Source organism: Stegodyphus dumicola, chromosome 11, assembly GCF_044657685.1.
Source record: "Stegodyphus dumicola isolate Sdum_Otavi_A_Nest chromosome 11, ASM4465768v1".
Lineage (NCBI taxonomy): Eukaryota > Metazoa > Arthropoda > Arachnida > Araneae > Eresidae > Stegodyphus > Stegodyphus dumicola.
This window is the reverse complement of record NC_140778.1, coordinates 104,448,366-104,464,581: the sequence shown is the minus strand read 5'-3', so window position 1 is coordinate 104,464,581 and position 16,216 is coordinate 104,448,366.

Here is a 16,216-nt window from a genome sequence, read left to right as displayed (position 1 = left end):
ATTAAAGCAATTATTGATATGCCAACACCAAAAACTGAAGTAAGGAGGTTGTTAGGAATGTCAAATTTTCTGTCAAAATTCATACCTAATATATCTAAAGTTACTGCTCCTTTAAGAGAAATCATTCAAGAAAAGGTAGAATTTAACTGGAGAGAGATCCAGGAAGAGTCATTTAACAACTGACTGTACTTAATTATAGCCAGAATACCACTAAGAACAGTAGTTTATCTGGCTGAATCAAATTTATGCCAGATGGGCGCAATAACATAGAACTATCTTCACATAATGTCCGCCGTAAGGAGGAGCAAAGACGGATAAAGGATAGGAAGACCAGCAACACAAGAGCTCACTAACAAGTAACAAGCTCAGTAAACGCATGACTAAGTGGGAGTCATAAAAAGAGAGTAACAGATGTGAATAAAACTGGTGAAATTAAGAAATACACAGTACTATAAATGAGTAAGATACAAAATTAAGAATGCTAATAAACACGCTATGTACATTATTTACAAGTGGGCACTAGGTAGGAAAGTTCCAGTCCCTGATAAGGTGGGCAGCAAGTGGGCGCAGTTTGGAGTCCTCATTCAATATTTCGTAGGTAAAGATATCAAAATTACTCATATGGTCACAGTTCAGAGCTTTCGTGAAGAATTTCCTGTTAATCTTATTCAGGTGCTCTTCTAGAGTGTCCAGTTTTAAGTCACAGTGCAGTGTAGCATTGCTCCTTTAAGAGAGGATTAAATTTTATTGTGGAAAAAAAGTGAGCATGGGTGATAAGCCTTAAGACTTTGTTTTGCATAATTTGAAGTCCTTTTATATCCTCCTTGGTAACCATTTAACAACATCAAACAACTGCTAACTAAAGCTCCAATTTTAAAAGTTTTCAGTGGTAATGAATTATACAGTGTCATAGTTCAAAGGATGGCCTAGGATCGTGTTTAATTCAAAAGGGTAAGCCTGTATCATTTGTGTCTCGCAGCCTGATTAACAGTGAAAAGAAAAAAAACTATGCACAGAATCAAAAAAGAGCTATTGGCCATAGTATTTTCTATTGAAAAATACCACAATTTTGTTTATGGACGAAAAGTCACAGTACAAAGTGATCATAAGCCGTTAGTGGCAAATGTTAAGAAACCATTGCATAAAATCTCGTCTGGAATGCAAAGGATGATCTTAAAATTACTAAAATATGATTTTGAGATAAATTATGTTCCAGGAAATCAAATGCTTTTTGCTGACATTTTGTCACGTGCATATCATGTGAATGAAACTATTAGTGATGATCCTGAAATGCTAAATGTTCACATTATTTCAAAATATTTGCCTATGAGTGAAAGAAGAGTGATGCAATTTAGGAAAGAAACTGAATCAGATCCAGATTTGCAAATAGTTATGAAATATATTAAAGAGGGTTGGCCTAAATGTTACAAAAAAGTAGATAGTAGAGTAAAAACATACTTTAAATTTAAAAATGATCTTTATATTAATGATGACTTGTTATTAAAAAAATGAAAAATTAGTTGTACCTTATGGTTTGAGAAAAGATATGTTGCAGTTAATTCATGAAGTGTATTTTGCAATTGAGAAATCTAAAAGTAGAGCCCGTGAAATTTTTTACTGGTCAGGTATGGCAAATGACATTCAGCAGCTTGTTTACAAATGTGAAATATGTGAAAAATTCAAAAATAGAAATAAAAAAGAACCTCTAATACAACATGAAATTCCAACTAAACCATTCGAAAAAATTGCCCTTGACATCTTGCAATTTGATAATCAAAATTACTTAGTGATTATCGATTATTACTCTAAATGGATTGAGGTTTCTAACATAAAAGATAAGACAACAAATGAAATTATGATAAAGTTAAAATGCATCTTTGTCAGGTATGGTATTCCAAATGAAGTCACTTGTGACAATAATCCCTTATTTAAGAAATTTGCTGATGATTGGGATTTCAAACTTAAATTTAGTAGCCCCAGATATCCTCAAAGTAATGGGCTGGCTGAGAAAACTGCAGGAATAGTGAAAAATATCATGAGAAAAGTGCAAGATATAAGTGTAGGTGTAATGGAATATCAAAATATCCCAATTAGTGGAATAAATTTGTCTCCTGCACAACTATTACTTAATAGAAGATTAAAGACAAAAATTACCTATCAGTAATAAATTGTTAAATACTAAAGTTACTATCAGTAATAAATTGTTAAATACTAAAGTTACTATCAGTAATAAATTGTTAAATACTTATTCTAAATTTCGCGCACTTCAAGCTAGGCAAAAATATTATTATGATAGAACTGCACAGAAACTGCTTGAGTTACAACCTGGAGATAGTATAACCTTGTTCAACTTTAGAACTGGGCAATGGGATAAAGGTGAAATAATTTCAAAACATAAAGCTCCTAGATCCTATATTGCAAGAAATTCAAATGGAGAAATATTATGAAGAAAGACTCCATATAAAATTTTCAAATTCACCTTACAAGGTTAATAATGATTATGATGATATATTAGTAGATAAAGAGAAAAATTCAAATGGAAGCCCTGATAATCTTTCTGTGCCTATTAATATAGGAAATCAACAAAATAATTTGTCCAAGTAACAAGAAGTGGATGGTTGATTAGACAACCTTTAAGGTATAAACACTTTGTCATGGAATAAAATAATGTAACATATTGCATATATCCTTTTTTATGTAACTTGGTTTATTGTATGGCATTGAGGAGTGTAACTAAATATGGCTTACTTTAAAGTGTCACAATTTACATTACTAAGGGCACATTTTATTTCCATTTAATTTTATATTATTATTTTCATATCTTTCTGCATTTTTACCTAAAAAATACTTAATTTTTCGTATAATTTAATTTAAGGATATTTTCGTATAAACGTAAGGATCATATATTATACAATATTATAATAGTTATGTTAACATATTATATATATATTAATTACATCTTATATAATATAACTATTATACAATTATAATACTTTCATTTTATCCTGACTCTGTTAGAAATTTATTAAACTTGATAAATTTATAACAGGAATTACCGTATAATTGGCTTGTTTTTAAGGTATTACTTAAGCAATTTTAGACTTTTCCGTTTAAATTCGGAAATTGTAAGATAATTCTTAAATCACACTGCATGTATCTATATAAATCTTTAGCACCACGTTCAGAAATAATACATATTTAAAAAACATTAATTTGTCTTGTCTTGAAATAAATGCATCTCCGCTTTCAAAAAGTCGTACATAATGATATGCAAGAAACAATTAGGAAAAGAAATAGTCTGTTTTTTTTTTTTTTTTTTTTATTTGCAAAACATTCACAATGGAATTTCAATAAAAATTTCAAAATATTGCAAGCGCAACGCACTGGGTCTCGTAGTAGGCGTGGCTTTGAAATAAGGTATTGTTAAAGTTCGACGTTTTAGCGTGTTTTAACGAAATACAGAGCTTGCAGATTTAGGTTTTGAAAAACTTTAAGCACAGTGATAGAGTAAAAAATGCAATTGCAAGACTTACAGGACCTATGACTTCTTTTAGGGTGGTAATCCCAAAGAGGTCAGAGGCAGTATTAGTCCATCATACGTATAAATCCTTTTATATTTAATAACGTAATACATTTATATGATTCATTAGAAATAAGGTTAAAAAATTTCGCTAGTAAATAGCACCAAATGTACCGATTCAATTTTGGAACTAGGTGCCGATTAGAGGGGTGGTCTTCACAAGTGAAGGTTCTCTTTCTCCTCGGAATCGGAATCGTCTTCGTTCCGTGGAGTTTTCGGTCCGAAGACCTTTACTCCCATATATCACGTAGTTTTTCCTTAGTAAAAATGTACAATTCCTCAGAAAGTGGATGGGCCTGGAGTAAAGCGTATTTGGGCAAATATTATTAATGAGCGTAGCGAGGAGTGTGAATAACCTGAGTAAGTGAGAGCATAAAATTGTGAAAATAAACTTAATGGGAAATGTACTGGAAGTCGACATGAAGGGAGACATTTCTGAGCGAAATCTTGGTGAATTTCAGTGGCGCCATCTATTGGGAGAAAACAATTGTAGAGACAATCAGCCTATCTTTAGAAGAATATTTTAAGAATTCAGTCTTTTGTAAGAGGGTAATTTCCTGCTAGTACGATTTACAACTGTTGCATAAAATTGTTTGTTGGCATATGCAGTATATACGAAAGAGTCTTTTGTACACTGCTCAAAAAAAAAAAAAGAATAAATAAATAAAATAAAAATGGGACAGTGCTATATCTCCCGTTCTACTGGGCCGATTTACAAAATTCAAACTGCGTTTTACATGTATCATTTTCCATTCCATTTTTCGCTGTTATACTGGATTTAGCCTGCGTGGATTGCAGGCTCTTTGCCAGTTGTTGTTTAATATGGGTTCCTGGAAGTACTAAAAACAGAACAATGGTGTCGCAGAGACAAGATGTGAAAATAAGGGAAAGTGTGGCACTTTGCCACTAAAGAACGTAACATCGTGGGGTGGTGTAAAATACAAATCAGATACAAATATGCGAGAAAGTTGAAATGATGAAAGTCAAAAATAAAATATAGTTATTCAGAATGAAGTTCCATAATTGAATCTTGGTTAAATATGAGTATTTACAAATATACAATATTAGCGTAGAAAGTCAAAAGTGGAGCCATGTCATGTGATGGCTAGAAAACTTGTTTTTAAAAAATATTTGTCATTCAAATAATGAAAACATATTTTTCTCTGAAGCGCAAGAGTTCCAGTCAATGGATTTCACAAGAGTTTTTCACCAACAGTTCGTGAAATTGCTGCGAAGTCCAAAATTTATGAGCACTGGGCGTGGCTTAGCCCAGAGTTCATCAGTCTCTGTAGTGCTCAGTTGACAGAAAATATGCAGTTGTAAATAGCTTATTGAGGAATATATATACACATTGAATAGAATAAAAATAAGATAATAAAGTAAAATAATCAGTAAAATATGTACAGATATGTGCAGTCATTTCAGTAGCACTGAGTGACCAAAGCAGAGACAGAAATTTTCTGAGGGGCCACCCTCCTGAACTGTGGCTTCGAAGGATGCTGCTTGGTTTGGGGAGATTAAGTAGGATGACTATTGTCGGCATTTAATGAAAATGCAGCAAACGGACGTAGAAATTGGTCTTCTGCAAGGATTTCATAGTTTAGGGTTTGAAAAAAGTTTAACTGACTGCAGTTAAATGATTTTTAAAAAAGTTTCCGCTGCTCTTGTGCAGGAAATCTTTTAAGGTGTCAATACGTAGATCACAATGCAACACAGAGTTCCTTAGATAGTAAGGGGCGTTTGTAGCGACTCTCAAGAATTTATTTTGCACAATTTGCAGTTTATTAATGTCGGCAGGTTTTGCCGCAGTCCATGCAGGAGATGCATATGTGAGGATGGGTCTCACAGCAGTCAAGTAGATAAGTCGTTTCTTGCGTAGATCAAGATTTTAGTATTTTTCTGAGATGGGTAGGAGACAATTAATGATTTTCAGGGCTTGATTCCTGACATTGTTAATGTGCGGTGTCCAGGTAAGCTTATCATTAATAGTGACCGCGAGGCTATGGACCTGGCGAACTATGGGAACAATTTCATTAAACATGAGAAGGTTGTTATTTACAGGGCGGTTTCGTTTTCTTCTTCTGATGAGCAATAGTTGTGATTTACTTGCATTAATTTTGATCTTCCATTTACTACACCAGTTTTCGATGGATGGGGTGAAGTTCTGTAGGACCTTGATGGCGTCGTTGAGGTTAGCTGATTTCACGGCAATAGCCGTGTCGTCGACTTAGCAGGCAAGGATGGAGTTGGTAGGGCTAATTTTGGGAAAATCAGCAGCGTAGAAAATATACATTACAGGACCCAAAACACTGCCTTGAGGGATGCCGCTTTTAATTTTCCTTTCAGTGGAGAGAGCATCGTTGACACAGACTTTAAAGTTCCTCTCAATGATGAACGAGTGAAGGATGCGAAGTAGTTCGGGTTCAAAGTTGTAGCTCATTAGTTTGATTATTAATCCCTCATGCCAGACGCGGTCGAAGGCTTTCGCCACGTTCCAACATGAGGATAGCCACATTTTGTCTGTTATGCAGAGCCGAGGCTGCGAATTCGATAATACGTACCAGTTGTTTAGTAGTTGAGAGATTTCTTCTAAATCCGAATTGCTCCGGAGGATGTGCATCCAGGTGGTGTTGGATTCTGGAGAGTATGATGCGCTCGAAAATTTTACTGAGGACCGGCAGGAGGCTAATTGGCCTGTAACCATCGGTCTGGGTGTGATTTTTTCCCGGCTTTGGGATCATGACAATTTTTGCAGTTTTCCAATCTAATCTAATCAGTATCTTTTACAAAATTGGCCTTGGCTACAAAGAGGCTTAATCCAATCGGTTTTGATCATGCCATTCGGCCAGTTGGTTAGAGAGAGTAGTAGTGCATACGCACCCGCACAGAGGCGAAAAATTTATAGGAGATAATCCTGCGATTATAGCTGTACATGTGATAAGCAATTTGGCATTAGCAATTATTACGGCAGTGGTCTCAGTTCTCGTGCAGTCAGGCGGCATGGCGGTCAGATCGGAAAGCAATCCTTCAACCTCGGCATCCACTCCCTGAATGAGAGAGGAGCACTTAGAATTCTAAGCAACAAGTGAAACCCACGTGATGTGGGTCACCCAATCAGAGAAGAACTTAGTTCGCAAAGTTCTATTTGACCAGAGTGGTCACATGATTGATTCAATTGAATGGAAATTAAAATAATAGAAATAAACTTGAATAAATGAGATCTTGGGTAAATGGAAAAGATATATACACTATTTACATATTTACAATCACCATCTAGGATTGTGATGTATTGTGCGCGGTCTTTTTACCGTATGTTCAATAGTTGGATCATAATCAATGATGTTTTTGATTGCTTGGTACTCGCTATTCCTAGCTTTCTCAAAGAAATTGTGAGATATGGTGAGGATGTGATCCATAAGATCAGGAATTTTGAGGTCTTTCTGGATATCTTTATTCCTGATAAACCAGGGAGCGTTTGTGATTGATCGTAATATTTTATTTTGTAAAATACCAATCTTTTTCCTTTCATTTTTATTGCCAATAGCCCAAGCAGGGGCGGCATATGTAAGGATCGGTCTAATGAGAGTAGTATAGAGAATCTTTTTTGTATGTAAGTTAAGTTTGGAGTTACGTCCAATAAGTGGATAGATAGCCATATAAGCAGAATTCCCTTTATTGGCAATGTATTGAAGGTGGGTTTTGAAGTTCAGCTGTTTATCGATATAGACACCCAGATATTTGTAAGCATCATTATGTGGGATAAGAGTGTTACTGATTTTAATTTCAGTGTTGACATTCTGAAGTTTTTTATAACGTCTATAGAGAACAGTATTGCATTTGTGAGCGTTGAGATTTATTTTCCAAATTGTGCACCAGTGTGCAATATTGTTAACATACATTTGGAGGTTGTTAATGGCCAGTTGAGGTTGAATAGATTCAGAGAGTACAACAGCATCATCTGCATATTTGAGTACTTTGGAGTTAAGTGGTTGAGGAAGATCGTTAATATAAATATTAAAAAGTTTTGGGCTCAAAACACTGCCTTGAGCGACGCCACAAAACATCCTTTTCTTTTTGGAGAAGGTATTACCTATTCTGACTTGGAAAGTTCTGTTACATAGAAAAGAGAAGATAATTTTAATTAAATTTTTAGGAATTTCGAGATCTATGAGTTTTAGAATTAGCCCAGCATGCCACACTCGATCAAAAGCTTTCTCAAAATCGAGGTAGCATGCGGCAACTGCACTTTTTTTCTGAAACGCAAGAGCTATTGTTTCCACAAGATTTAAGACTTGGTGAGTGGTCGAGTGACCTTTTCTAAATCCAAATTGTAAGTTATCAATAATGTCATTATTTTCTAGGAAGTTTGTGAGTCTATTGTTAAGGATTTTCTCATAAATTTTGCCCATAGCCGGCAAAAGAGTGATAGGTCGATAGCTATTGACATCTTTTGGGTTTTTTCCCGGTTTGGGAATAAAAATTACGATAGAGTGCTTCCATTGTTGGGGGAAGTATGACTGTCTAATACAACCATTGATAATATTGCAGAGATTGATAATGCATCTATTTGGCAGGGCTTTAAGTGCTTTATTGTTAAGTTGGTCGTAACCTTTCGCTTTTCTTGGCTTAAGGTTTTTAATAATGTTTTTCACCTCTTTAGGAGAAGTAAACTGTATGTGCCTTTGAGGCGTAAAATTGCGTATGTAGTTGACTGCTTCTTGAGCTTCGTTTTCAGTTTCCGAGTTATTAGACGGGAGGGGTTTATAGATATTTTCTTGTACTTCTGCCATGAGGTCAGCAATGTCTTGGTCCGAATAATATTTAGTACCAGAGTGTTCAATTGCGTGCTGGGTATAACTGTTATTATTTTTGAGGGAGCGCGCGATTCTCCAAACATTTCCATGGTTCGGCTCCAAATTTTCAAGTAGGTGGTCCCATTGTTGATTCCTGTATTCTTGAATTTCAGTCTTGATTTTTCGGTTTAGGTAATTGAGGTGCCGTTTATCATTTGGGTTTCTAGACTGATGCCAGGTCTTAATGGCTGCGTTTCTGAACTTGATAGTATTTTTAATCTGGGTGGGAAGGGTTTGAGATTTATTTTCTTTTATGGAGTAAGTAGCAGTGGAAATAGCGTTTTGAATGGTAGTAGTAAATTTATGGATTTCGTTCTCTATTGCAAAACTATGTGGGTAACTATTATTGCAGGTATAATTTTGCAGAAGATTATTGACTAGATTCCAGTTGGTCTTGGTAAGATGTTTTTTCAAAGGATGATAGAATCCATACAGTTTTCCATGCGGTCGTAAAATAACAGTTAGTCAGTGCTGCATTAAAAATACTGGTGATCTTGCAGATGAAGTAAAGAGGCAGTAATTTAATAGATTGATTAGTAATTCCATCAATTCTGGGAGCTTTTCTGGGCTTGAGTTTCTTCATTATTGTAGATACTTCTGCCGGAGTAGTGAGCGGGATTAGGTTATTAACAGTACGGGAGTTAAGCCATTCTTAAATTTTAATGAGAGTATCTTGTTCAAATTTTGCATCACAAGGTATGGGAGGGGGCTACGTTTGAAGATCATAGCAGCACATTTTGCAACATTAATTTTAATTTTCAAGTGATGAGCTCAAGGCTGGAGAGATATCTCTGAATGATGTGAACCAAGTTTTCAAGGTGTCTGTTTTGAGCTAGGATGGCCGTATCATCTGCATAAAGTGCAAGAGTGATACTAGGTGATTTTGGATTTTGGTATGTCATTGATGAAAATGTTGAGCAAAGTTGGTCCCAAAAGTGACCCTTGCGGGACGCCGCTAAGTATAGGACGGGGCGCCGAAATGAAAGAATTAACTCGTACAGAAAAAGATCTATTACTGAGGTACGAGTTAATTATGTGAATTAAATGGGCCGAAATGTCAAGTCGTATGAGCTTGATAATAATTCCTATATGTCAAGTATATATGCCAACTGCATATGAAGTAGAGCTGGTGCAAACCGCATGTATTCGTTACTGAGTAACGGGTACATCGGTTGACTCGAAGTACCGATTCGGTACTCACAAATTCATTTCGTTACTCGGGATGCGGTTTATTCGAGTACGAATGATGCGGTTGCTATGCGAATACGAATGATGCGGTTGCTATGCGAATACGAATGATACGGTTGCGTCACAATGCGCTCATATTTTTCATACATATTTTTTTAATTTTTGGGGGCATCGGGCAAACTCTTGTTTACATTATGTGTTTTAGTTATAATATTATTTAGTTGTTGATATTTAAGAAGATGAGCAATTTTGATAACGTGAAGCGTTATTTTGTATTTGCTTTTTACATTAAGATATATGTTTGTAATTTGAAAATTTAGATGATTATTGATTTTTTTTCTTGAGCGTGCCATAGTGAGATTTTATTGATTTGAAATATTTATATACTGCACTTAGGTATTCTTTATATAAGAATATGTAGGTTAATATAGGTTCTTTACTTCGTTGTACGAAATGAAAAGGTAGTAAGTATTGTAATCCGGAAAACTTTTGGGTATCACATTTTAACGGAAATATCCATTTTTGACGATTACGGAATCCATGTGAATTATTTTCTTGGCTTACATGACTCTAAGTTGCTACTTGAAAGGGATTTTTTCGTGATGTATAAGTATGTATGCATGCATTTCGTATAACTCAAAAACGATTAGTTGTAGAACGTTGAAATTTTGTATATGGGTCCGTTATAACATCTAGATGTGCACCTCTCTTTTTATTACAATCGGTAATACTACCAAACGTAAATATGTATATATATATTAAATAAATTATCATTAAATGTAAAGTACATATATATATAATAAAAGCCAAGTAAGGCGAAGTCAAGTAACTTACTTAGTGATAATCACTAAGTAAGTGATTATCACTAAGTAAGTGATTATCACTAAGTAAGTTACTTGATTTTATTTTTGCAATCGTTGGTTGTAGTCAGGACTTAATTTTTAAAATTAGAAGTGCTGGAGCTCTATGGAAGGCCATCAGGAAAGATGAAGGAATAAATAAATAAATAAAAAAATAAATAAAATAACTATTACAATAATAAAATAATTAGCAACCAGAATATTAAATTATTATTATTATAATTCAATAAAAATGTAAAGACAAATGAAAATTTAATTAATTCTTAAATTAATGATGAATAACTAAGTAATGAAATAAAATACCAGACATCGTCTTGTTTGTGGCTGAAATTTGCTGAAAGGTGGCAAGCATTAGCTAAATGTAGGCTTTTGATGAGAAAATAATGCACTGTTTACCAGAGTATGGATAGAAATTTGGTTATGTAGCCCATTCTTCTAAAACGACGTTTCGTCGCTGCTTTCCACCACCAATTACCCCCCCTTTTTTTTTTCGGTTTCGGTTTATTCGGTTACGGCAAAGCACACTAGGGCTATTGCCTACGGGGAGGGATGCCTTTGTGGAGGATTTTTTAAAGGAAACTGACTCATATGCAAGTTACACATGGGGAAAACCACGAAAACGCCCGTGCAGCCAGCCGTTAGCCGGGAATTGAACCCCGGATCGAACTATTAGTGTTCAGCGACTTTACCGCTCGAGCTCTGGTGGGCTCTTTTTTCGTTTCATTCGCTGTTGGAAAAACAGGTGTTCACTTTGCGATAAAGCAAGCACCTGTTTACTTCAATTAAAATGGGTTAGACGATATGACTCTTACTAATTTACTCTCACTTAGCTTTTGATTTCTATTATTGATTCCTATTTTCTGTAGACAAAGTATTCTTATTAGAATAACGGATTTCAAACATGTTCAAAAGTATCATCTTGTGTATCTGAATATAATTAGGTTTTTATAACATAGGGCCCATTTTATTAGTTTCACATATTTCTAAAGCAAATGAACCACAGTATCGCTGTTTTGAAAGAAAGTAAAAATGTGACAAATGTATAATGAACATTAATATACAGGCTTTATTAAAAGTAGTCAGCCTTTTAAAACGTGACCGTCTATGCTATTAGAGGATTTTGGAGCTCTGTGCATTTGCTCTGGCATCTTAAAAAAGTGATGTTCAATATCAACGTATGTTTATGTTCTCAAAAATACAGGTTTCTTTCAAAAAGCGACCACTTAGAAGTCGTCAATAAATGATTCAGTGTAGTTATTTTCTAATAGATAATAGAATAAATTTATTTTAACTTCAATTTAAAAATTCTTCTTTCGCAATTAGCTGTTATGCCAGCTGAATTGTTTTCTGCATAATCTTTATTATGTATAATTGAAATATTTAGCTACGGATTCAACAAATATACAACAAATGTAAGACCAAGCATTTAAAAAATTAAAATTTCAAACATTAATAATAATTTTTCTGTTATACATAAAATATTATTAATGAATGATGAATTTATATCATATTATATATAAATCAAAATTTAAACTCCTATTCCTTTACAATAAATTGAAGAAAAGCTATAAAGTGAATTAATTTTTAAAAACAAAACGAAAATTTAAAAATAAAAAAAAATTGTCATATACCTAGAATCCAAAAATGCCGAATACTGAATTTTACGACTCATATAATAATAAAAGCATATTCATATTGTAACAGAAATTTTGTTAAAGTCTAGCATATGTATAGTTATTTGTAATCTTTTAAAACTGTCGTAACATGATGCATATTTATCATTATCGTGAACCAAAACAGTATGCTTTACATCCTTACAAATATACGTGATAGATTTTAATATTTATTTCTGCATATACTTACGTTTCCCAAAGACACGAAAGCAAGTTAAGCAGTTTTTTGTTGTATTAAGCAGACTTAAGTTCTCTGTTAGCTAGTGTAACATAATTTCGGATTTTATGAGCCTTCCAGAATTATTAGCAGAATAGTGGAAATGTCTTTACAAAGTGTTTTTGTAAGCAAACAGCAGATGTACACTGAGCAGTGATCAACTGATATATTTCTTAAATGATTTGGTTTAGTTGATTATACTTGTGCTGTGTGCCTAAGAAGAAGAATGCCTTCGTAGAGTACTTTATTAGGAAAGCTGGCTCGTATGGTACGTGGTAAGCTGTCTTGTAAGCTGGTACGTGGAAAAAACCACGAAAACGGCCATGAAGCCAGCCCGTTCGCCTGAGATCGAACTCAAGTCGGAACTACCAGTGTTCAGCGATTTTACCGTTCGACCGCTGGTGGGCCATTTCTTAAATGAATAAAGCTATGCTCATAATATTATGAAATAACACTCATTGAAATATTTAGTGCTTCACTATTATCTCTAATAAAGTAACATAAAAATTTCCTTACCTTTTATAAATTTCTAAATTTCTTTCAAGTTTTTTCTTAATTCGTACTTAACCTATACATGTGCAGATGTTTTTATCGATCATATTGTTAAGTGTAAAAAAGCAAGTTTACATTTATAATATAGCATTCCTTGTATCAACAAATAACACTCTCAACAAGGAATTTTTGGAAAGGGGATGAATCGGAGAAAATTCACCCTGGGGGGGGGGGGGAAGCAGCGTACGAAATAACGAATAATGGACAAATAACGAAAGCTAATCTTTAATGCGGTTTCACAGTTTCTGTATTTGTATTTGGGAAAGTTTTATGGTTATTATGAAAAAGGGAAAATTTGATATGGATACCACATAACTCCTTTTACGACTATTTAAATTACGCTTATTTTTGCTGCACTTCATTTAAACTTATTTCCCCGAATTATTCTAACTTAATTAAGCGATACAAGAAGGCAAGTTACAAATGGCATCAAACATTGCAAATTTTGAAACTAAATTTCCCGCTCAATGTCAATCTTGTCCTACGGGACTCAAACTTCTTGTATTTTTATTTTTTCATAACGAGTATAAAACTTTGCCAGCTATAAATATAGGAACCAGAAGACAACATTAAAAGTTAGATTTCATAATTTGTCCAAAATTAATTCTTTTTAAAATTTGACATAGACAAAATATGAATATTTTCGTCATTTAAAATACTTCCGTATTTTTGTTGCACCGTATTTAAACTTGCTTCTTCGAGTTATTGACATTAAATTACATTAATTCCGTTATCTATTAGAAAATAATTATAGCAAATCATCTAATTACGACATCTCTAAGAGGTCACTTTCTAAGAGATCTGTATTTTTGAGAACATAAACAAACATTGGTAGTGAACATCACCTTTTTAAGACCACGGCATGTAAAATCCTCTAAAAAGCATGAATGGTTGCATTTAAAGAGGACCCATTACTTTTAATAAAGAATGTAACATTAATGTTAATTATACATGTTTTTGGTGTGCGTGTGCCAAAATAGTGATACCGTGGTTCTGTTGCTTTAGAAATGTGTGAAATTAAAAAAATGGATACTACATAACAAAAATGTTATTATATTCAGATACAGCACCTTCTGAACACGTTTGAAATTCATTCTTCCGCTCAGCACAATTCGTCTGCATAAAATAATAAATAGTATTAGAAATCAAAAGCTAAGTTGAAGTAGAAGCAGTCATCTCTTCTAGACCATTTTAATTGAAGTAAACAGACGTTCGTCTTATCCTAAAGTAAACACCTATTCTTCAAACAGTGGATGAAACGGGAAAGAGGGAATTGGTGGGGGAAGGCAGCGAACGAAATGACACTTTTTGGAGCTCGGATGAAATGAGAAAGGACGAAAAGGTACTAAGCCAATAAGACAAGATCTGGTATTTTACTTTACAATTTAACTGTTCATCATAAATTTAAGAATTATTTTAATTTTTATTTGTCTTTACATTTTTGTTAAATTTTACTTATAAGTATTTTATATTTCAGTTGCTAATTATTATGTTACTTCAATTATTCATTATTTTAATCACTATTTTTTATTATTTTAATTATTAAGTTTTTAATAACTAATTTTTTTATTATTTTAATTACTAATTAATGTTATTATTGTAATATTTATTTTATTTCTTTCTTTATTTTTTATTTTATTTTTTCCTATTTTCCTGACGGCCTTCCGTCGGCGCTTCTGACTTCTGACCTTTGTGACACCACGAAAGGAGGTGAATTATTTCTATTCAAAAATACGACGCAAAACTCCCTATCGCATACGGCCGTATACCGATCCCTAGGTCGGCATCGCTAGAGTCGTATACCGATAAAATAGGTTCAGGATACGAATACCGATCGATTTTACCGATAGTAACGAGTACCGGTTCACCTAGTAACGAATACATACGGGTACACAATTTCTCGTTATTTCTATAGCACTAATATGAAGGTACGTGTATTAACACCATTTCCGCGATTAACTACATATGAATTGGCATGAATTGAAGTAATGATGAGTATTTAGTCCAATGCCAATGATTTGCAAGTTTCGGAGTTCTGATGTACCTCCACATCAGAATTACTAAAAGTGAGCAGAAATAGGAAAAATTTTGCATAAGTGATTAACTTGATGCTCAATAGAGGGAGCCACAGACTCGAGAAAGTTTAGGAATAGGAATAGGAAATTAAAAACTTAAACATCATAATTTTTTATAAGTTTTTATAATTTTTTTTTACTTTTATATTTTATACTTTTTTTGGTTTTTATAATTTTTAATACACAATACAAACACTAAAGCAAAAAGCGGATAGGAAAGAGTTTACGATTAATAGGCTCATTGGCATGTGGCTTGTGTTGGATAGTGCAAATAATAAAAGGGGAACGCGGTGAAAACATTCTTAGGCAGATTTAAAATCTGCGGGAGATGTGATTCTAAGCGAACAGATTGATAACTTTGCTTGAAGATCTTGATTGCCGGTGCTGATGATGTTATAAGCAATTATATGGCAGATCGTTGAAGAGACGTCCTTCCCTCATGGCACGGGAGCTGGAATTGAAGTTGAGAGTCTAGTCTAGTCTGTGCGGCTATTGCCGAAATGTCGCGCAGCTGCGCAACTTGTCCGGCTCTTGATAATAAGCCCGAAGGGCGTATGACGTTGAACTTTCTTGACAATTTGCAGAGGTCAAAGGTGGTTATAGGGGGCGACCATGCGTCGCAAGGCCTTTGAGTGGCGCGTGCATCAAGAAATTCGCAAAGCGGAAGCCGCGAGGAAACCGTGTAGCATGTATGTGTTGTTTTACAACAAGAGGACACAGACAACATCTAACAATTTCAATATGACATCTGAAATAGTACATAACACAATAAATATAATTATGCACTAATACACAAATATTACAAAAACATAAAATAGTGATACAAATAAATCATACAGCATACAACTTAATAGATAACCGAATAAGAATATATACATTATATACAAGAGCAATTTAAACTATTCTTGATAGTTTACGTCGGGAAATTTAAGTCCCGGGCGAGGTGGGCCGCTAGTGGTCTCAACAATACATCTTCCTCAAGAATAATATAATTCAGAATGTTAAGGTCCTCCATATGACTGCATTCATGCGCTAGTAGTCTCAACAATACATCTTCCTCAAGAATAATATAATTCAGAATGTTAAGGTCCTCCATATGACTGCATTCATGCGCCTTTTCAAAGAATTTAACGTTGGCTTTATGCAAATACATTTCAACGGTCTCCATTTTTAGGTCCCGATGAAGAGTCTGATTTGATACATAATAGTGCGCATTTG